Here is an 18,555-nt window from a genome sequence, read left to right on the forward strand (position 1 = left end):
TTACAGCCGTTTCTCACAAAACCTTTGAATTTTATAACTTGAGTATTAAAATATTCATATTACATATTGACTAAGGTTTAAAGGATATCACAATACAACATGCATATTTAGAATTTCTTCATGTTTTTTTGGCCCACCTCCACCCCCCCCCCCGTCTTTGGAGGACAACTTTGTTTTTATTTAAATATCAAATTAAAACAATTCAGTATAATACAGTAAAATAGTGATGAAAATACAATGCTTTGATAGCTTCTATGTTAGAGTCTGTGTCCAAGTGCACCTGTGTTTATGTAGTGTGTGAGTGTGTGTGTGTGTGTGTGTGTGTGTGAGTGTGTGAGAGAGAGTGTGTGAGAGAGTGTGTGAGAGTGTGTGTGTCTTGGTTATGTTCTTTTTTTATCATAATGCTAGACTTGACAGGCCAAAGAGAATCTGTAAAAAAGAGAGGAGAGACAAGAGGGGGAGACAAAGTAAAAAGGGAAAAGACAGAAGGGCAAAAAGAACATGGCACAAATGACCACTGTGATGGTTCACCAACTGCTGCTGGTGAAAGAAGAATTTTCATCTGTAATATGACAGCATTTCATTAATCCTGAAATCATTTATCTGTTCAATTATGATGTTTTTTTAAGTCGTTATTCATTAAAAAACATTACGAATTAAAACACAAATGACCACTGTGATGGTTCACCAACTGCTGCTGGTGAAAGAAGATTTTTCATCTGTAATATGACAGCATTTCATTAATCCTGAAATCATTTATCTGTTCAATTATGATGTTTTTTTTAAGTCGTTATTCATTAAAAAACGTTACGCATTAAAACACAAATGACCACTGTGATGGTTCACCAACTGCTGCTGGTGAAAGAAGATTTTTCATCTGTAATATGACAGCATTTCATTAATCCTGAAATCATTTATCTGTTCAATTATGATGTTTTTTTAAAAAGTCGTTATTCATTAAAAAACGTTACGCATTAAAACAACACAGAAATATTACGTGATTTACTGATAAATCTGTTGATTCTAAAAAACACAATAAACAGGATTATGGTAGCTGTAATATGTTTGTAACACCCCGGCTGCAGCACTTGTATGGGAGCTGGAAAAGAACACAGGATCCAAAAGCGTTTTCTTTTCTGTTGTAGCTCTGTTGATTAGTTGAGTGTATCCTTTTTCCTGAAACAAATTAAAAATGGGTTTGTTTGCATTTGAGAGTTGATTTTCGTTTAAATCCCCACACACTACAACAGGTTGGTAACTCATGATGTTTAAGGAGTTCAAAAGAGCATTAAGGTTTGGCAAAAACTCTGTCAAATTGTAATTTGGGGGTCTGTAAACGACTGCTATTAATGCTTGTTTGGGTGCCTCTACTTTTAAGACTAAACATTCCAGATCTGTTACATTCTGAATGTACTGCACAGGATGAGCCTGGACATCATTTTTAACATACATGGCAACACCACCACCACCACTGTTGTTCAAATGAATGTAGGTTGAGTAAGACACATGTCTGTTGCGCTTGTAAATTTGGTATCCATTCAGCTGAAGACTATCAGCAACAACTGAACCAGACATGTGAGTTTCAGTGAGGCATAGAATGTCAGCAAGGAGAAGCTCATGATGGCACCTAATATCTTCAATGTGACTTTGTAGGCCCTCTGTATTGTGATGCACCACCTTTAGTAATGAATTCAGATTTGATTCTCTTACAATGTGCAAAAGTGGCTGGATATGATGGAGGTCAGCGTTTAGCATGTTGTCTAGTGAATCACTTATTTCAGGATCACAAAAAATCTTATTTTCATCAAAATCAATAATGTGCAATCCACTGAGTGAAGTGGTTCTGCTAAGTGCAACATATGCCATGCCAGGTTCAAATATTTTTTTTAGAGACACAACTGCACAGTGAGTTGTCATTCCTTGAACTTTATGAACAGTGCATGCAAAAGCCAACTTTAGAGGAAACTGTCTTCGCACTGCTCCCTTTTTTTTAAGTGGTTCCTCTGTTCTCTCAATATAAACAATATCATTGGGGGCACCAGGCACTTTGTTGCGGTGTTTCTGTCCTGCATCAACATTATCCAGTTTAAGACCAATCATATCAACAAATGGAACAGTTTCACGTGACTGCATGATTACCTTCACCACTTTGCCAAATGAACCATTGACCAGTCCATCTTCAACATCAATGTTTCTGATCAACATCACTCGAGCACCAATTGCAACTTGCAATGTATCATTAAGATCACACTTGTCTCCTTTTAATGTGGTACTTTGCCTTTGCATCTTACCAGATCTAGGATCTTTTTTATAATCGTCTGCATCTATGTTTATAATATCAGAAAAGCGTGAGAGTAAAGTTGCTGAGTTATGATTATCAACTTCTTTATTTGTTGCAAATATATGAAGTGCATCAGGGGGGCACTCTTCAGGTGATTTAACAACCTGTTCCAGCATACACCGGTCAGCATTAGACAGTGTTTCATGCTTGTTTTTCACTCTCAGCCTATTAAGCAGCTCAGCAAATGCAAGATCATCTTTTTGACGCATTATTTCGGTCAGTGTTATAATCTTAAAATGATCTCTCCAGAAATCAATGACATGTTCTTCATATACACACAGCGGTTTGGCCCTTCCTAATGGAGGCAACTGCTGAAAGTCTCCGACTGTAATCACTGAAACATTGCCAAAAGGTTTGGTGTTTCCTTTAATCTGTTGCAGTCTCCAGTTCACATAGGCAAAGAGTGGTTTTGAAACCATTGATATTTCATCAATTATCATGATTTGCACATTATAAAAGTTTGCTCTCATTTCATCTAGACTATTTCCAAGTCCTTGATATGGGGGCTTCAAGCTTCTTGGAAGTTTAAACAGGGAATGCAGTGTTTTTCCATTAATATTATAACTTGCACAACCTGTAAATGCCGTTAGTAGCACTGTGGGTTTTGATATGTCTGTCTCTTCACTTAGGCAGGGCAGCTTACGTAATAATTGTGTTGCTTCTGCATAAATTGATTTAATAAGGTGACTCTTTCCTGTACCTGCTGTTCCTGAGACATAGAAAAGAAACTGAGGTGGATTTTCACCAAAAACACATCTTTTGCACCAATCACGAACAGCATAGAATACAGCCGCCTGTGTTTCATTTAAACTCTGGTACATTTTTCTAATACGTAAAGGATTCATCTGTGGCTCTTCCATCAATGGCATAGCTGTGCTGTTACCACAAGCAGATGTGGAATATTCAGGAACATCATCTTGTTCACTTATAACATTCGGATCTGTGGGTTCACGCTCCAAAATAGTGTCCAAACGGATCTGTTCATTTGCTGGTGCCAGTGAAGTCCAGGCATCTTCAATTGGACCATTTTGTTCAAAATCGTCAATTGCTTGGTCAATAGCCTCACTGTTCTTTTCATACTTTGCTCTGTTCTCATTTACAATGGTGTAAACACGGTGAAGTGTATCTGAGCCCTTCAGTTTTACAGAGGCAAAGCCATAAAAGGATTCATAATTCTGGTATCGTGTTGACTTAAGTTGTGTGATTTTTCGGTATGGTAAGTATAACTTCAGCAATGTTCCATAGAACTTTTCTGGATGTTTTTGCTGGGAGAATCGAGCAAATCGAATGATGGCAGGTTTTCCCCTAGTACGTTTTTGTATGTGCCCCATGTTGTTCTGTAATGACAAAACATTTTTGCCTTTTTTCTGCCCTCCATAAACAATTCTATATTCACTAGCAAATTCTGCCATGCACATGTTTTCAAATTCAAGAGTGTTTGGCCTGGACATGTACTTGTCAGTCAGTCCAACCATCCACACATCCTCATCATCAGGGTCTTTGTTTTGCAGATATCTCAGTGGTAAACTCATCCGTACAGCATTGTCATCAGTTGGTATGAAAACAACAGCACGAGATGATGATTTGAGTTTCAAACTGCAAGTTCGTGCAACTGCCTCCTGGGCACTGACCTCTCGGTTTTTGGCGTAGGCATGCATGATCTGTTTCATGGTTTCACTTTCAGATGTGCTGTTACATGCATCTGTCATCACTCGCTTTAGATAATCACTCAATTCATGTTCAGCTTTTGAAATGTATGACAGTATGTACATTATACAGCTATATGGATTCAGTATGAATTGAATGTCCATGTTGGCATTCCAGGCTTTTAACAACAGAGGATTGTAGCCATTTACCCAGCAGTCTTTTGGTGCTCGTTCCATTATGATCAGACTGGATGTAGAAAGAGATTCAACACTTCTCTTATAGTCCTGGTAAGACATATTTACCTTTTCAAGCAGTTCTGTGATGCTTTCAAACTGTTGATTTGTGTCATTCAACAGATCCCACACATTCTGTAGATTAGGTTTAGCCTGTGCTTGTTCATTTATTTCTGTATTTTCCTCATCAGAATCTGTGTCAAGGGATGGTGGTCTGGGACGTGTAATCATTGTTCTTGCCATAGGTGGTTTAGGAAATCCAAACCTGCAGTGCTTGTTATTTTTTTTGCATGATTTAGAGTGATTTCGACTGTGTGTTTGTACTTCAGTTACTATTCTGTTCAGCTCTTGGTCTGTGTTTGGGTCTGGCAACTTGCATGATATGTATTTGTCAATGAAATCACATACAACTTGATCTGGATCATCTTCAAATTCTGGTGCATCTTTCACCCAAAACAGACAGTGAATATGTGGAGAACCTCGCTGTTGAAATTCTACACGGTAAAAATAGTCAACCACTTCACCAATGGGCTGTGAAGAAGACATAATGAGGTTCATGAGTGCTTCTACACGTTTCTCAAACATTCTCATGGCAGTAACTGGATTGCTACGTAATATTTCACACTTCTCTGACCAGTCCAATGCTGGAAAGTCCACAGTTTCACATTGTTGTGCTTTAATTGCTGTTATTACCTCTGGCCATCTCATCTCAGCAGCACTGAATGTACAAAAGAATGTGGGAGTTCCCAGTTGTCTGAGCATAGCAAACAGATCTCTGAGTGTTTTTTGCCAGTAAGCAGGTGTACCTCTCAGAGGCTGCATGAATCTGGTCCCTTCATTGTTTTGTATAAGTTTATCTAATTCAGTTTTGTTCTGTAAAAGTGAACTGTTGATTCTACGTCCATCACGTGTCATAGTTTTTGATTTTCTCAGTTGAATGGACATGCTTGAACAGGCTAAATGCATTTCAGTCACAAACTGGGCAAAGAAAATGTAGTTTGTATCTCTGGCAAAACGATTATCAACAGCAAACAGTCTTGCATTAAAATACCTGCTGGGTGATAGAGCAGTTTGCCTGTGAAGTTCATCAAATGTGTTATTACCATCAGGAAATTGTACTGGAAATGCCATAGCTTCCAACCTAGGAACTTTGAATATGCTTGTAGGACTGTTTCTTTCTGCTGGAGCAATACAGAATATTCCATCATTGAATGACAGGAGCTGTTGACCAAGATCTGGTGGTTGAAGGCATGTGTCTAAAGCTAAACCAATGTGCTGCTCTGAAGTATTTTGTGTGGCCTCATGGTCATTCAACTGCACATTTTCAGGCTGTTGTGCGTCATTGTCGTTTTCGGTCTCCATCTCATCATCATTTGAACAGTTTGCAAAAGAATTAATTGTTTCCTCAGAATTTAGAACAATGTTTCTGTATTCAGAATGAATTTCTCTTAATTTAATTAAAGCAGACATAACTTTATGCATATTGATAGTTTGAAACTGGTAGTGACCCTGAAAACACAGTCGTCTTTTCAGTTTTACTGTGAGTAACTGTGATTCATCTCTTGGCCTGGGCAAAACATTTACTGTGGTTTCAACATCTGAAGCAACTGATACAACAGCACCCTTTATAGCTTTCTGTTGACCTTTTGGAAGGGTTATAATTTTTGCAAAAGGTATGTATTTTGCTATAATATGCCTTTCTAAGATATTCAAATCACACAGTTCTGGTGGGATGGGAGTAAGCTTTAGTTTATTAGCTACAGCAATGGCAGGCATTTTTCCTTTCATCAAATTTTCATGGCAACTATGGCAGATCCACTCATGTCTCCTCTCCTCATTCACACAATCATCTAGACAATCTGCAGAGCACGTGTGAATGTATGTTCCTGTTAAACAGGCTGAAACCACTGCAGGGTCTTTTTGATAACGTCCACGATCACATAGCCGAACTTGATCAGAAAACAAAGCCCTGTGACAAACTGTGCAAACAAATGTTGGTCCCCTTTTGGTCATAGCAGCAAAATTGGACAGTGCATTCACAACTTGAGGATTCTGTTGTTCAATGGAATGTTGATTCTGACTTTGTAATCTCCACATCCGAAACTGATTAATGTGTCTGTACTTCTGCAGAATGTGTTGCACACATCGTGTCCTCTGAAAAATCTTCATTTTAGAACTTTTATTTTTAGAGCGAACTGAACAGCTTTCATTGTGACGGGATCTGAAACTAGGGTCACTATAATATAATCTCTTCATTTTTTGTTTAATTTGTTCATAATAATTCACATCATTTTTGCACTTATTTGTAAAGTAGCATTTTTGTCTTTGTCTGAACACTGGATCTTTCCAATATCTATTAGTAATGTAATGTTTATGCCATTCTCTGTACATTTCATTGCTCTTGTAGTTATGGACCACATACTTTTTCTGCTTGTCTCTGTATGCTTCACTGTTCTTGTAGTTTCTGACCACATACTTTTTCTGCTTGTCTCTGTATGCTTCACTGTTCTTGTAGTTTCTGACCACATACTTTTTCTGCTTGTCTCTGTATGCTTCACTGTTCTTGTAGTTTCTGACCACATACTTTTTCTGCTTGTCTCTGTATGCTTCACTGTTTATGTAATTACTCACAATGTGTTGTTTCTTTTTTTCTCTGTAGTTTATATTTATACAGTATTTACGTCTGTGTTGTTGATTTTTCATTTTTCTAATCTCAGAATCATCTGTACTTTTAAGTGACCTTCTCGGTTGTGCATTTTGTTTAGATGTTTTACTTTTTGTTCGTGAAATATTCTTGTTTTCTTTACAGTTAGATTTAGTTTGGAAATAGATTCTTCTATATGCTTTCCTTTTTCGCTCTCTGTTAATTTTTCCCAACCTGGATTGAACTACCTGGTCAACATTTGAAACTGGCTCATTCTTTTGAGTTACACTGTAATCAGTATTATATAAGGCTTCACTATTGACACTGTTTTCACAAGAGATAGATGGAATTTCAGGTATCTCAGGCTCTGTTGTCTCTGGTGCACTGTTGACTTTGTCAGAATGCTGATCATGATTGTTAATGGGTATTTCTGCAGTCAGAAAAGAGACAGGAAGAAGTTCGTACTGCTCCTGATCACTGCTGCCTTCATACAGTTGTAGCAGTATTTGTGTCAAGTCCTCTAATGTGTAAAATGTCGACATTATAGCTGTACCCGTGCCACACCTAGGTCGTAGGACTTCAGGTGTTCTGCCATGGGAATCAAAAAATCCAAATCTCCCAGCACGGTCTCTAAATACAGCAATGCATTCTGCATTAACAATCAGTAGTGCATCAGTTACATCTCCACTAAGACAATGAAGCATAGTCTCCAGATTACTGTATTCCTCCATTCCTGGTAAGGGATTATCTCTCAAAAACCCGACCTTTGGTTCATGTTTAATGACGTTGTAGCAGCATGAGTCTGTCTCAATAATAGTTGGTAGCTCCTCAAAAGTCAGAAAGTCACTTACAAATCTGCCTTCATTCAGTAATGCAAGTTTGACTGCAGTGTATAGAAGATCACCCTTCATTAAAACGTTATCAAGATCCTGGCTGTTTAAGGCATTATGTTCATTATGTACAGCTAGGAATGTAAGGGCATTACAAGTACACTGTTTTCCAACAGAGAATTCTGAATAACGTACATCACCTTGAGAGTGGGACGCTTGAACAACTGTAACACGCGGGATTGTAGTAATCATTTGGGTACTTACAGAGAGGTCTTGACTTGCCTTTTTCACTTCACGCTGCTTGGCTGCTTGAGATTTCTTGCTTTTTCTTCCCATTGTATACAGACAGAGAAATTCAACAAAATGTATCAATGTGACAGATAATTGTATCAGTATAAAATATAATAATAGGGAGTGATAGGCCAACAGACAGCACACCAATGTGTTACTCAGACTGGTTGTTCAACAACAGGTTCTTTTCAGGTTGGTCTGCAATGATTCACTTGGTCAGGTGAGAAACAGGGCCTCTTTGGGCAGCTCACAAACAGGGCCTCTTTGGGCAGCTCACAAACAGGGCCTCTTGGCAGTAACAGGGAGTATCACACAATCAGGGCACTTCAGGAGTGCAGTTACGGGACACTCTGGGAGTGCAGTTACGGGGCACTCTGGGAGTGCAGATACGGGGCACTCTGGGAGCGCAGATACGGGGCACTCTGGGAGCGCAGATACGGGGCACTCTGGGAGCGCAGTTACGGGGCACTCTGGGAGCGCAGTTACGGGGCACTCTGGGAGCGCAGTTACGGGGCACTCTGGGAGCGCAGATACGGGGCACTCTGGGAGCGCAGATACGGGGCACTCTGGGAGCGCAGATACGGGGCACTCTGGGAGCGCAGATACGGGGCACTCTGGGAGCGCAGTTACGGGGCACTCTGGGAGCGCAGTTACGGGGCACTCTGGGAGCGCAGTTACGGGGCACTCTGGGAGCGCAGTTACGGGGCACTCTGGGAGCGCAGGGACGGGGCACTCTGGGAGCGCAGGGACGGGGCACTCTGGGAGCGCAGGGACGGGGCACTCTGGGAGCGCAGTTACGGGGCACTCTGGGAGCGCAGTTACGGGGCACTCTGGGAGCGCAGTTACGGGGCACTCTGGGAGCGCAGTTACGGGGCACTCTGGGAGCGCAGTTACGGGGCACTCTGGGAGTGCAGGGACGGAGCACTCTGGGAGCGCTGTAACACGGTACTGCAGGAGTGCTGTGATGCGGCACTGCAGCACTTATAGTGTGCGGTAACTGAGCACTTCAGGGAGAGCAGTAACACATGCAATGTATCTTGTGGGGACAGAAAAAAATATATGAGATTATTATTACTGTATATTTCTTTATATTAGCTTTTTTACTTGAATGTTACTCACCGTATTACTCTCTAGAAGATTAAGCCACAAATGATATTTCATTGACTGATTCTGTATGCAAAACAAACATGCACTCATATCTACACCTCATACATGCAGACGCAAATAACCCTAACATTTTTGAAGTTTAAATGTAATTTCACGTAATGAAGAACGAATAAAAATAAAATTGATTGTAAAACTTTTTTGCCTAAAACATTTTTGTAAAGGGTCTGCGATGACGTAATTCCATGGTCAAATTTAGGTGTAAAACCAGGTCACGTTAACGTTTGCCGTTTTAGACATCTTTATCGATACAAGTAGCGGATGTGTGTGAAAAGTAAACTGAAGCATAACTATTAACCCTCTGACGCATAGTGGTCACTACAGTGGACAGCTGTTTAAATGTCATTTTCTCCTATGGTGAAAGGTTTCTATGTGAAATTGCATATCAGCATTTAGAATGCTCTCTGCTGCCACCCTCCATTTAGGTGTATTCAGTGGTTAGTTGTTGTAACTCCAAGTAAACCTCCTCTGAATCCAAGATGGCCAACAGACAGCCACACTTGTTGAACACTGCTGGAATATCTTGTCAATCTTTCTATTCTAGGAGAACCATAGAGGTAAAAAAAATATGGTGACATACAGGAGTATCTAAGTAACAATACTATTCTTTCTTTTAGTTTTGAAAAAAATATTTCAAATAAGTAGGAATTTATGATTAACCATGTGTCTAACCATTTGTCATTTATAGACCACAAGTGCAGCAAAGAATAGGGAAAGCTATAGAATAGTGCAGGAAGTTTCATTTGACTCCAGTGATGATGAGTATAGTGACAACAGCAATGATGAGTGAGTGGCTGCCACAGAACAACAGAGATGAGGATGCTGACAATCAAGATGATGAGGGGCGGGATGATGGGAGACAGGATGATGAGGGGGGCAGGATGATGATGAGGGACAGGAGGATGAGGGGCAGGATGATGAGGGGCAGGATGATGAGGGGCAGGATGATGAGGGGCAGGAGGATGAGGGGCAGGATGATGATGAGGGGTAGGATGATGGGGGGGACAGGATGATGATGAGGGGCAGGATGATGATGGGGACAGGATGATGATGATGAGGGGCAGGATGATGATGGGGACAGGATGATGATGGGGACAGGATGATGATGATGAGGGGCAGGATGATGATGGGGACAGGATGATGATGGGGACAGGATGATGATGGGGACAGGATGATGATGAGGGGCAGAATGATGATGATGAGGGGCAGGATGATGATGATGAGGGGCAGGATGATGATGATGAGGGGCAGGATGATGATGGGGACAGGATGATGATGGGGACAGGATGATGATGAGGGGCAGGATAATGATGAGGGGCAGGATGATGGGGGGACAGGATGATGGGGGGACAGGATGATGATGCATAACAATGAAATGAATGCTCATGGATTTATGATAAAATTTAATTACATTCATTCTTCCATTAAGTTTATACAGTTTTATTTGAGTGCTTAAGCACATGTAGTCCACTGTGGTGGACATGTCTGTAACTTTCTGAAAAAATGAAGATTTTGGGAAAAAAGTTTATATTTGTTTTTGCATGCCCTATAAAGTGTAAAAACAGATTAGAATGACTCAGTATTTCATAATTCATGCATCAGAGGGTCAATGTATACAAAATGTAATTTATCTATGATTCTTTCAAAAGGTTTTACTTTCTGCGCAGCTACCAAAACATTAGCCAGACAATAAGTAATGCGACATTGCTCAACTATTTGCGTCCAAGTTTAGCCAACAGGCAGCTGCTTGAAGGAAGCATATTAGCCAGCTAACGCTCCTAACTAGCTAGTTAGGTTTTAGCTTAAACTTTTTTTAAACGCTGATATAGCTAGTTGTGTGTATACATATCGAATAACGTTTTAAATCTTTAAAACGCCGTTGCGCGACAGCGAATTTTTACCTCAGGCAACGTTAGCACAAAGCTAACCTAGCTGGGTAAATAAGCTAACTTTAGTGTATTACGAAGGTATATGTATACTGATACTTTGTTTTACAATATTCACAATTACATTAACTTACAGGAATAAATGACAATCCTCCGAACGCTCCTAACTAGCTAGTTAGGTTTTAGCTTAAACGTTTTAAAGCTGATATAGCTAGTTGTGTGTATACATATCGAATAACGTTTTAAATCTTTAAAACGCCGTTGCGCGACAGCGAATTTTTACCTCAGGTAACGTTAGCACAAAGCTAACCTAGCTGGGTAAATAAGCTAACTTTGGTGTATTACGAAGGTATATGTATATTGATACTTTGTTTTACAATATTCACAATTACATTAACTTACATGAATAGATGACAATTCTCCAAACGCTGACCGACTGAACCAACAATAAACTCCACTTCTCTCTCTCGTCGCATAAGCACAAAGACAGTTTGACTTCTCTCTCTCCTCGCCCAAGCAAACAGAAGACAGCTAAACGCTAAGAACTCGAGTTTGGGTTGTTGCGATGGATGACATCATTCGCCCAACAACGGACTACAAAATCGGCCAATCAGCACACTGTACATTCTCCCTTCTCTACCAATCTTAGCGAGGAAGCGAGACTCGTTAGACACCGCAGTCTGCAGAAGCGACGCAGTGACAGTAGTACATTAAACATCTAACAGTACCTTGATAATAAACTGACCACTGATAGACTCAGTCTAACTTTAATTAAAGAAATGTTACAATTGTGACTGACGGACAGATTTTCACAGTTATAGTATTAAAAATGGCTAAACTGAATATAGTGTCTGTTATTATAAATGTCAGATATAATGGGATAAACGGGTTAAACTGAAAATAATTTGGAAATACATGTCTGATTTTGGAACAACAGATTATATTTGTAGGCTATTTGGCCATGGGGTATCTGACTGTTAAACATAGTCTGGGTTACTTTATACAGCTCCAAATTAGTGTTTCTTCATGGAGTCAGATCATGAATCAGCTTAGCAAGACGTTTCAGAATTTTTAAAGCAACTATTCATACTGGATGCCTGTTTTATTATGTCTTTACTGTCGTAGTGTCATGAAGTCAGAAGTGGAATTTGCTTAGCAACACCTATCGGATTTTCTGTTTTCATAAAGCAACTATTACCATAGGATGTCACAGTTTTATTATGTCTCATTCAGAAATAAACAGCTTTATCTTCGATCACTCTCACTAATCTTTACCATTTCGAGATCAGAAGCCAACGTCAAGAAATAACTGAATAGAAAAGGTAAATTCTCATATTTCTGTTTTCTTTTTTATGTTGAAGGTTTATACTGGCTAAAAATATAAATGTATGTAGTATCACAAAACATAACTAACTATATTTCTTTAACTGATAGTAAATTATTTGGAAAATTTTAATTGACTTTAATTAAACTTATTAGCCTAGTAATGTGATGACAACGTGTCTCATTTTGTTCGTTAATTATGAAAGTGATCTTAGCTGAAAGAATTTTGTTAGAATTTTTTTTCGTTGTTCAGGTTGTTAATATAATCTGTGTGTAGGCCTCCCGGGTCCTGAATATTACCTCAGAATAGAGGATAACAGTTTAACGCAGATGAATAATTTCCCGTGTAACTGAGTATGACCAGAAACAATAGCCCAAAGTGCGCAGTAGTGTCTTTATAACGTCGAGTTTAAAACATTTTGAGTGACATTGATAGGCTAATACATTAATCAATGGATGTAAAATGTGTTTTTTATGTTGTTGCGATCAAAATGATTATATCTATGCTGTGTTCGTCACAACTGGACTCAAACTTCGAGAAAGCCTTTGTACTCAAATAGACAGACCGATATTTCAGTAGCATTAAGTAAAACCCGTCGAATACATAAAATAGGGGTATAGTAAAAACCTAATTAATTTCCCCTTATAGCCTAAATAAGGTCTGGTAAGGATTTTGGTGTTTGGCCATATCAGAACCACAAGATCTATTTGAACAAGCTCCGGCAACAATATAGAAGTTAAATCATATTGTTCTTTTCGATTCATTAGCCTATCCGATGTAGCAAGTGTCATAGCTAGAGGTTGATTACAGCATCAGCGCTCATCTTACTCGTTCCGCCAGCATTTTCCGCAGCGACGAAATGTAACTTATTAATGCGGTAGTCTTGAGGTTTCGTCTCTCAAACACAGTGGTGTCTAAGAGCCGGTAGCTCACTGAAGTAGCTACACTTCTGGATAAATACACTACTGGATAAACCGGCAAAATTAAAACAATGACATTGTGCTTCCATTTGTCTTACATTTCTGCACTTATGAATGTAGCCGTTTACTTTAGGCAATTATTGAACTGTTTAGCCTCCGAATTCGATTAAAACGGCATCGATGAGCTCGCAAAGTAGGCTATAGTATGTCTATTTTTTTATGTCAATAGGCGGTATTCGTTTGGTCGTCAGATTTCCATTACTTATTTTAGATAAATAAGATAGTGGTAGTGATTGGTATCGACTGAATAAAACAAGGGACCTGGTGACTTGAAGTCTGGGGATTCGACCTTTTATGAGCACAGCGGCAAGGCAATTACTGCATTTCGAATAAAGTAAAGCTCAGCACACAGTTATATAAATATCTTACTTTCCTTTTTATAAAACGACTACCTTATGACAAGAAGTTGGAACAATAACGTCTTTATTTAAATCACATAACTTTCATTTGAACAGAAAACTTGCATTTCCTTTCTACAAAACTACAGTATTGTTTCTCTTTCCTCCCCAGCAGGGCTCATCACAATGGCAACTGTATCTGAAGCACTAAGCAAAAGCACCACCCCATACAGTAGACCACCAGCTGTAAAAGTCAAGTGCGTTTTTAAAAAAAGTGTAGACCGTGCTACAGGTTTTAGTTTCAACGCGGACCAAGTGACTGTAGCTTCATCCAAACATTATATTCATTTTGGCGCTACTGATGGCCAACAGGCAATTAAAGTGGTCATCAATTTGGACTACCAGTCCAATCACATCAACATGGAGGAGGGGGGGTTTATATTATTAAAGGTTATGCAGTTATTAAAGAAAAGAAAACAGGGCAGGACTTTTTTTTAATCACCAAAGACACCAAAATCTTCAGAACCGGCATTTTTGATGTGTCCATGGAGGCAGAACAAAGGGCGATCCGGGTCGTCGAGCCTCTAAGTGTGCCAACGGAAATAGGAGAAAAGACTCCAGAAAACCATCTTGCTACCCTGAAGGGAACAGTGGACACTGTAAGTTATACTACATTGTGTTCACTTAAACAGTTGTGCACGCGTGTGTACTTGTTGCCAAACAATCACCAGTGGTGTAACAGAATGTATTTCAAAATCTCTGGATAATTATGAACAAGTTCAGGTGTGGGTTAATTAGTGATATCTAAGCTACAAGGAGGAAAATGCATAAGGCTGGGTAGTTTCTGGAACAATAAATTACATTTTACTCTATGAAGGATACAGGAGTCATTTGCACTGCCAAAAATGCTACTTGGAATAAGTACTTAAAATGTAATCAATTTGTTATTCAATTGAATTTGATTTTACTATAAAATTGGTCTTTTTTAACACCCAATTTTCTTGCTGCCTATTAAGATACATTTTTGTACAGTGTATACTTTTGCAGACATGTACAGTGCAAATTTGTCTTGATTTATTGTCAGGTGAGTGCACCTCGACGAGTCAAACTTCACGAGGGGGATGTGCCCATTGTAGACCTCTCCCTTGCGGATGGGTACAGGAGAGTGCAAGTGTCCCTTTGGAGGGAGACTGCCCTGAATGCCATTCATGAAGGCCAGCAGATAACAATCACCCACCTCCGCTGGACAACTGATAAATCTGTGGGCTACAAATGGAACTCTACATCCTACACAACCATAAAGGTGAAAAAAAAGTTATGCGATTATTATTTTCAAACATTTAATATATTTTACATGACAGCTTCAGTAAATACACTCAAGTATTAAAATGTATGTGACAATATAATAAAAATGCAATAATGCCTATAAAGAAACCTGCAAACTAAGTGAAAGTTAGGATTGTTTACACTGCATTTTCTTGTTAGTCAATTTAAGCAGCAACATTGTATATAGGCCTAATATTGTTATCCATTAATGTAATTGTAAGATGTTTACCTATATGGTGATCAAACCATTTCAACATAAATACACATCTTGTTATTCGCATACTTACCAAACAAAAAAAAATCAATGCCTAAAATAATAGGCCAACTTTATATTAACATTATGTTTATAATAATTAACATATTATATTAATTATGTGGGAAATTTCACGATATTTCTCATGCAACATTTTACTTGCTGTCTGTCTGAATCCAAGTCTGAAGTCGCGATACCCTTAGCTGGCTCCGTGAGCAGTTATTCTTTCGCAGTTTCCTCATTTGGGAAAGCACTGTCATTGCCTGATGTAATCACGAAAATGAACAGAACATTAAAAATGCATTCGAACCAATGTGAATGACACAAGCTAGCAGCAAAGTAGCTAATGCTAATGTTATTTCAAATTGCTTAAAAAAAACAAGAAATCTGGCCATGACTTTAAATAAAACAGCAGGCAGCTGCTGTAGACAGCTACGTTAATGGCTACGTGTTTTAGCTACCTGCGCTTTACTATGCGTAATGGGTGAGGATTTTTTGTCATTGGAAAATATCCCCCAATTTCTTTTGAGTTTGTATGTTAAAAGTTAATCGATATGCTGTATCTCCACTCACATGTTCGTCTCTGCCCATAAACAAATGCGGGGATCCGATCACGTGACTCGCGAAGCAGCGGAGCCGAATCTTTAGCACTAAGCGTTCGCTTGTTGAAAATAGCGAAGACAAAAATAACGGATTTTTCACAGCCTACATCTCTGTGGGATCATAATAGGCCACACTCCTTTATAACTGTACATAGTTTAAAGTTATTTTTAATGGGATCAAAAGTCACTCATATGCATTCATTGAGACGACTCAAGTAACTGCACAATTTTACAGTTCTACAACGCAATAACTGAAAGTATTGATACCTTTTTTGTTTGGTTTCATTTACATTTTACATTTACGGCATTTTGCAGATGCCCTTATCCAGAGCGACTTACATTTTTATCTCATTTTTATTGAGGGTTTAGGCCTCAGTCATGGCCTCAGGCCTGGAAATCAAACCCACAACCCTCCGGTCACAAGATCAGTTCCCTAACCACCAGGCCACGACTGCCTTTCACTCTTCTGTGTGAACACATGACATCCTAAGATACATTCATCTATCTTTATAGCAGTGCACATAGTTGAAAAATCCTTGTTCTAACTGGTATTTTTCTTGTAACTCTTTTCTATTACAGGAAAGTGAAGAGGGCCCAAAAACAGAACGTGTCAAAATAATAGGATTAGTGGAAAAAGACCAGCACGTTCTGCTGATGACAGAAAAAGAGGAGGAACTGGTCATTGAATGGGAAGTAATAAAAAATGCATTCAATGACATTTCACTACATGAATTTGTATACATGCTCCCTGTAGAGTGCCAAGCTAAAATTAAACAAAACAAAATAATTGAAATACTATGAAAAGTTTATAAGAAACATGTTCTTGTTTAAATAATTCAGTTTTAAATATTGTAAGTTGTTCAATGTGTTTGTTATGTAGTCCTATAGTTTTTTAATATGAACTCCCTTTCTTGTTCAAAACATGATTTGAAATTTTAAATAGATATAAAAAATATATGATACAACAGATATTTTCAGTTTATATTGATATAATATTGTCTTTTCATAATTAATATTAATTAAACAATTTGTGTGCTGATATTCTAGTAAAAAGGTTTACATGCTGTTACAACAATCCACTTTTTTATCTCTTCTTTTTCATCCTGTGCTGTTCACCCATTGTCTTCGATTCATTTTTCACTACCTTAATTTTTCTCTGCATTCAATGCCTTTTCTGATATTACCCTCAATATCACTATATGGAAAATCTGGTTTGATATCAATAAAGGTCCAATTATTTTTCACCACTCATGCAATATTCATCCTTTTTTCATTCCTTCATCTTTCCATAGGAACAATATAGATTGAACAACTAAATCTGCTGAACTGATTCAACTGTTTATATGCTAAACATGGTGTTATATGGTCTTTATATATGGAACCGATATTTCAGTAGCATTAAGTAACACCCGTCGAATACATAAAATAAGGGTACTGTAAAAACCTAATTTCCCCATATAGCCTAAATAAGGTTTGGTAAGGATTTTGGTGTTTGGCCATATAAGAACCACAAGATCTATTTGAACAAGCTCCGGTAACAATATAGAAGTTAAATCACCATGGTGTCTAAGAGCCGGTACCAGACTGAAGTAGCTACACTACTGCATAAACCGGCAAAATTAAAACAATGACATTATGCTTAAATTTGTCTTACATTTCTGCACTTATGTAGCCGTTTACTTTAGGCAAATTATTGAACTGTTTAGCCTCCGAATTCGATTCTAGCGGCATTGATGAGCTCGCAAAGTAGGCTATAGCCTTTGTCTATTTTTATGTCAACAGGCGGTACTCGTTTGGCCATCAGACTTCCATCATTCATTTTAGATAAATAATAAGATAGTGGTAGTGATTGGTATCAACTGAATACACCAAGGGACCTGGTGACTTCGACCTTTTATGAGCATAGTGGCAGGGCAATTACTGCATTTCGAATAAAGTAAAGTAAAGCTCAGCACAGTTATATAAATATCTTACTTTCCTTTTTATAAAACTACCTTATGACAAAGTTGGAACAAAGATTTTTATTTAAATCACATAACTTTCAATTTAACAGAAAACTTTACAAAACTACAGTATTGTTTCCATTGCCTCCCTCCAGGGCTCATCACAATGGCAAACTATATCTGAAGCACTTAAAGCCACCACCCCATACAGCAGGCCACCAGCTGCAAAAGTAGTGTCTGCTCAAAAAAAAAAAAATGTAGACCATGCTACAAGTTTTAGTTTCAATGCGGACAAGGTCACTGTAGCCTCATCCAACCATTACATGCATTTTGGCATTACTGATGGCCAACATGCAATTAAAAGTTGTCATCAATTTGGAGTACCAGTCCAGTCACATCAACATGGAGGGGGGGGGGGGTTACATTATTAAGGGGTTATGCCATTATCAAAGAAAAAAAAAAAAAAAAAGGCAGGACTTTTTTTAATTACGAAAGACACCAAAATCTTCAGGACCGCCTCAAAGTGTGACAGCAGAGATTGGAGAAAAGACCCCGGAAAACCATCTTGCCATCCTGCAGGGAACAGTGGATGCTGTAAGTTATACTCCATTGTGTTCACTTAAGGTGTGCACACACGTGTGTACTTGTTGCCAGTCACCAGTGGTGGAACAGATTATATTTCAAAATCTCTGAATAATTAGGAACATATTCAAGTTTTGGTTAATTAATGATATCTAGACTAAATAGGGAGGA

At 38.6% G+C, this 18,555-nt stretch overlaps 1 long non-coding RNA gene across 1 annotated transcript; it reads right to left on the reverse strand.

Moving 5' to 3' along the window:
- Positions 1-782: 782 nt before the first annotated feature.
- LOC143504524 (uncharacterized) lies at positions 783-11,595 on the reverse strand. Its single transcript, XR_013127572.1, has 4 exons — positions 11,439-11,595; positions 9,106-9,156; positions 7,960-8,023; positions 783-1,176 (listed from the first exon to the last, which is right to left on the reverse strand). It is a non-coding gene; the product is annotated as an uncharacterized LOC143504524 (long non-coding RNA).
- Positions 11,596-18,555: the final 6,960 nt, after the last annotated feature.

This window comes from Brachyhypopomus gauderio, unplaced genomic scaffold (assembly GCF_052324685.1).
Source record: "Brachyhypopomus gauderio isolate BG-103 unplaced genomic scaffold, BGAUD_0.2 sc282, whole genome shotgun sequence".
Taxonomy (NCBI): Eukaryota; Metazoa; Chordata; class Actinopteri; order Gymnotiformes; family Hypopomidae; genus Brachyhypopomus; species Brachyhypopomus gauderio.